The following is a 6,139-nucleotide window of genomic DNA, read 5'->3' as shown; positions in this document are numbered from 1 at the left end:
AGCGCAGTACTCTAAAGAACGACCCTCAATGCGAGGGGAGTACCCTCTGGACTTAACCGAGACAAGTATTGACCAAGCTCAATCCAAGTACCAGGGAGGCTCCTAAAGAGCCTACACTCTGATATAACTCTAGGGAGTCAGAATACTATCTTAGCTGGAAGTGCTAAGGACCTACTCGACCCAGAGGATCTCCTTCAAGGTGGCCTGCTCGAGGGCCAACTACTTGGTAGAGATCTAGAACTCCAGGGCTAGTATCAGGGAGGCTCCAATGGAGCCTGAGCTACCTGATAACCGTCTGCTCAATTCTAGGGAACTAGGACACTCAGGAACCTAGCTCAACCCAGAGGATCGCTTCCAAGGTGACCCAAGGAGGGCCAACTACTTGGTAGCAAATCTAACTCAGCAGAGATAGCCACTAGAGGATGCAGGCTTGGAATACTCGTTTGCATTGCCATCACGAGCCGTGTACTCAGCATATCGCTTTCTACCCTTAAAACAAAGGAAGTACAAAACTATGCGACCGGGCTGACGAGGAGGCCTCAGTCAGGGCCTACTACTCTAGCATAACATGGCCACAGGCCCGAGGCTAATGCTTGAGCTCTAAGGGAGCATGCTCAACTCGCCCTGAAAGGGGGGAGTACTCGGCACGCTCGACCTGAGCATCACTGGTGTTGGGCACATATGGGGCACAGAGCTCTGGGAGCGAAGTGAGCTAACCCAAGAAAGGCTCAAAGGTAAAAACCTGAGCAAAAACTCTCGCTCCAAGATGAGAAGGCCGTCTGAGCTCAGCTCTGGAGGAATGGAGGCCCCAACAGGAAGAAATTCCACAGGAGGAGCCTGCAACACTCGACTCTGCGACTTGATAATAATCAAGGAGCTTTTGGTGGAGAGATGCTCCAAGCTCAATCTAGACAAAGCTACTACCAAAGCTCTAGAGAGCGGAGACTTCAGCATAGTGCATTCCACTCTCTAAACGAGAGGAAGTCTAACAACGCTCAAGGACAACCACAGGGGAGGCTTTCAACAAAAGCCTACAACACCTGGTTATTTGTCTGTGCCTAACACCACCAGGGAACTGAAGCTCAGCATATCGCTTATACTCTAATATCAAGAGGAGTTTCAGGCTCAACCTAGATACATTGAGGAGGCTGTAAGGCCTGCCACTTGCATTAATAGCCTAATGGAGAAGGTGGGCCCCGGCCGGGGACGACTCTCACGAAGAGAGGAGGCGTACTAGGATCACTAGCTGCTAGTCTTAAGCTGGAGAGGCTCTCCTAGGAGTCGCCTACTACGAGCTACTGCACGCTAGGAGGCGGAAAGCTACAGCTGAACCGCCTCTGTCAAAAGAGACGTATTCCTGAGTACAAGCCTAGGCCGGATACCAGGGCGGCCCAAAAGAAGGGCCAGCACACACGCACTCATGACCTTCCTGGAGCTCAATGAAGCAGGAGACTTCAATAAAAACTCTCAAATGAGAGGAAGCCAACATACTCATCATAGGGTGATTGTCAAGGTGGCCTTGCAGTAGGCCAACGTCAAAGACCTCAACTACCTAGAGCTCAAATGGAGCAGCAGCCTCGAATAGAGACTCTCAAACAAGAGGAAGCCAGCTCACTCATCACAGGATGATGTCAAGGGTGGCCCAGAGAGGGCCAAAACCTACCGTCATGATCTATCTGGAGCTCAGGGGAGCGGAGGCTTCAGCATATCGCCTTCTACTCTCTAAGCGAGAGGAAACCACTTCACTTGACCTAGGGAAGGTATCAAGGGGGCCTAACAAAGGCCAAGCACCTCAACTCGTGATATTACCTAGAGTTCAACAGAGCGGTGGCTTCAACAAACGACTCTCTTTGACAAGAGAAAGCCAGCCTACTCAACCCAGAAGAATTATCAGGGCGGCCCCGGAGGGCCGAACACCTGACATATCAACTACCTGAAGCTCAGATGAGCAGCAACCTAGAAAACCAACTCTCAGATCAAGAGGAGGCCATGCCATTCACTACAGGTGATATTTCGTTCTTAATGTGTTTTTTTTTCTACCCCCTATTAAGACCTCACAGAGAAAAGAGGCACATAGTAAGGGTGTCACGATAACCTTCCCTAATAATGGGAGCTCCAGGGCCCCAGTTTAAATGCCCCAATATATAAAACATAGAATAAACATCCCCTTATTCCTTTCTACAGGGAGCTGAGGTCACTAAATTTGTAATGGCTCTCACAGAGGGAGAGGTAACCTAAAAGCTCAACCTGAGACTTCAAAGAGCAGAGGCCTAAAAGTAAAAGTGGCCTGCCATACTCTGCAGTCTGAAAGGATGCGCTCACTAACAAGCTCTGTGCCGGATCCACAAACGGGTTCAAAAAGATGGAACCAACACATCATTGGTCCAGCCTCAGGCCTGGTGTGAAGCGCCTTAGATATAAAAGAATAAAAGCCCCCTATTATTTCTTTCTATAGGGAGCTGAGGTCACTAAATGTAAAATGGTTCTCACGCCAGAAAAGGCAACCTGCAAAGCTCAACCTATAACTACAGTAAATGGAGGCCTTAATGTAGATGAGGCCTGCCATACTGCTGTAGACTGAAAGGATGCACCAAGCCCTTATGCCAGACCAACAGAAGGGTTAATAATAATGGAACAAAACCCATCATCGGTCCATTCTCAGGCCTGATAAAAAGCACCTAATATGAATAAATGTTGTTAAATAATGTCGGAGCACAGCATAATCTGCCACCGCGTATGTCCTGCCATATACAGATAGGACCGACTTCATAACACATAAATGCAGGTGCAGAAAGGAAACACGCAACTAGGGTTGCCAAAGGGAAACACTCATAGTGCCGACAGAACTCTCAAGCACTGGGCATGCGTGCTCTAACAAAGACACACAAGTCAAGTGTGTTACCAGGTAACTATACATGTATGTGCACACTGACTGAAATGTCTGTAAACAGCCGTTCTTACCTTTGAATAGTGTTTCAAACAAAACAGTCCCTGAAAGACGAAAGAGGATGACTTGTTCTCTAGGTGCTCCTTATGTGCGTTCGGGTCGCACTAGTAGTGACGTCATAGGCTGTCGCCGGCCAATATGATTACAATGATTTGATAGCGTTTCAGACACCGGTTCCCGGTAAGGCGTTCTCCATATGCGTTTTATAAGACAACAGCCAAGCCAAAAAAAAAAAAGAAAAAGAACATAAAAGTTATAATAGATAAAGGAAATGTGCACTGTATTTTACATGACTCCCATTATTTAGGCTATATTCACGATTTCCTATTTGTGCAGGCTTTACATTTTTATTTCAATGTTGTAATTAGCAATTCATTTAATTTTGATTGTTACATGACAGCATTAATTAAAGTTTTTTAAGGGTAAAGATCAAAGATGCGTCCCAATTCGCGTACTTATACACTATTCTGTGATGTTTTTAAGTATAAATAGTGTGAGTAGTGTGTTCACACTGAAAAGTCCAAAAAGAAAAAGTACACTTTAAATACCCGAATGATGCACTAAATTAACGGAAAAAACTAAGTGTGGAATGTCGGACACTTCATGCACTCAACTGTCGCAGCTTTAATTACGTAGTGGAGGGGAAGGGGCTGTCAGACTCCGATGTTAAATGACAAAAAACCTTCACGCACTACATGGATGAGTACATAGTGCATAAGTACATAGTGTATATTGTGTCATTTGGGACGCAACTGCATCTCCTGCGCTGCATCAAACCACTCCCATAAAAGCGTCGCCATTCAAATTAATGCATGCATGGCATAGACTAACTGTAGCCTACATCATGTGTAAGACTCCAATAAAATTATTAGGTAATTATTTCCTCACAAATAAATCTCTCAACGAGAGACAACTGGCGGTGTCTGTATTAGATAGACTACACAACATTATAATATTATTTGCTAATTTATTTTTAAATCATTATTATTGTCCCAGGTTCATTAGGGTATGTTTGTAAGAAAGTAGCAGTGGCTGGGACAAATTTTAAGTATCACCTCCACTTAAAAAGATGCAATTTAATCCTGTTTACATGAAATAAGCCTGCTCCAGAGCAGGTTTGAGCTTACGGACCTGTTGCTATGACAGCAAGTCCAGGATGAGCATCTAAGAACCGAGCAATCCAAGATCATGCCAAATCATCATCAATCAAATCCAGCTAACCGAGTTAGCGACGTACAAAGAACGGAAACCTGATCTTTACAAGTTGGTTTATACAATTCAAACATTTGTGGTAATAAATCAAATTAAATTAAATAAATTTAATAAATGCAAATTAATGCTGTTAATTGAACTCTCTATTCATCAAAGAATCCTGAAAAAAAATCCACACAAATCTGAAGCAGCACAACTGTTCGTTCAGTTCATTTTCTTCATGGGCACTTTGTACAAGAACCTTTTTTTCATTTTAATACTTAATGTTCACAAGTTTTTAAAATCCTAGCCTTGTTCATTTATTGAAGTTTGTTTACTTCCATTTCCTTAAAAAAAAAAAATGCATGATTTAGAAGTGTTTTTTCTTTTTTTCTTTTTTTTGCAACTTTGAACAACAATGTCATTAAGACACTTTATACATTTTCACTGAGTTTTAAACACAAAAGGAAGAATTCCTTCAATGCTGTTTAAATTGTGTTATGTACAATAAATGGAGATCAATCAGATCAATCCGTCAGGCATGCTTCTCATTGTAGGTTTTGTTTACACTCATTCTCAGTCAGATAGGGCACATACAAGTGCCCATGGTAACAATATTGTGCATATTATTTGCTGTGATAATTTGCCATATTACCGAATTCCAGCCCTAGCTTGGGCGTCTCTGGTATAAATTCTGCATAGCATGAAGCGCACTGATAACATATGATGTCTGTGCGAACAGGGTGTGCGTGGGTATCTAAAAACATACGTTTACAGACAGGAAGGACATCATATAATTTTATTCAAACTGAATATTGACTGGCTTATTAGAATGGAAAAAATAAGTAGGCTGTAGTAGTAACGCTCAATGAACATTTGAAATTGAAAAATTGGCAAGGTGAACTTCTTAAAGTGTTTTTCTTTTTTTTCCCTCCATACTATTTTTATTCATATTTTCTGTTTTCAAGTTTATTTTAACTTGAATTACTTAAATTTTAATGTTTTTGTCCTTATATATGATTTATAATCCACTACAGTAAATAATACAATATATACCCTAACCGAAACCGAAATCTTGAGGGAACAGTTTTTCACAGGGTAATTTTCACAACAAAAAATAAGTATCAGCTGCTTTCACAGATTTTCCCAGAGCCTACAGGTCAAAAAATTGATGGACTTTCTTTTCCAGCAAATGTACATCGTAAATGTGATACGTTTACTATACAAACAATAGCCTTACGTTAATAGAGAGAGAGAGAACTATAATTAAACTACATGAAACTACTACTAATAATAATAATTAAATTGAATACTTTTATTTATGTAAACATTTTGGTTTTCAATTTTAGGCTCATGAGTCTTTTTTCTTTGGATTAATTATTCATTAAAATATACAATGAAATTAAAACATTTAGGTCTGTGTATAAACTTGGGGAAAACGGAGGAAATGTGAGAAGTCATATTCAAATTAATTTCAAGAATGAAAATTCATAACATCATCATTAATAAAAATCAATATTTTAAATTTATACAGACATATGCACTATTTGTCTCATATTCAGTAATGTTTTGTATTTTTCTTTACTTTGTTTGTCAGTAGCAGCTAAAAAAACAACAACAACAAATGCCAAAACACAGACCATCGTAAGTATATTTTTTGATTGACTGTTAGACATCCTCTCAGTATTTGCATTTAGATAAAGCAATGGTCATGATAATAATAATAACTGATGTTGTTGTTGTTTTTTTTTTTTGTTACTAAGATATCGGTTTTGTTTCTCACCCTCAGAAATGCACATCTATTCACAAGCCCCCCAAAATTGGCAATGAAATGTGTGCAGACATGCCTAAACCAGACAGCTGTCTCATAAATCTACAGAAGCTCAAAAATTGAAATTTCCCAGTGTAATACATTCACATTCTGTGCCCTCACAGATGGTAATAAGGCCATTCTTCACAAGAAGAAACCCTTATCCCAAATTTGAGGAGGGGGCATCATAC

This window comes from Ctenopharyngodon idella, chromosome 4 (assembly GCF_019924925.1).
Source record: "Ctenopharyngodon idella isolate HZGC_01 chromosome 4, HZGC01, whole genome shotgun sequence".
NCBI lineage: Eukaryota > Metazoa > Chordata > Actinopteri > Cypriniformes > Xenocyprididae > Ctenopharyngodon > Ctenopharyngodon idella.
This window is presented reverse-complemented; position numbering follows the sequence as displayed.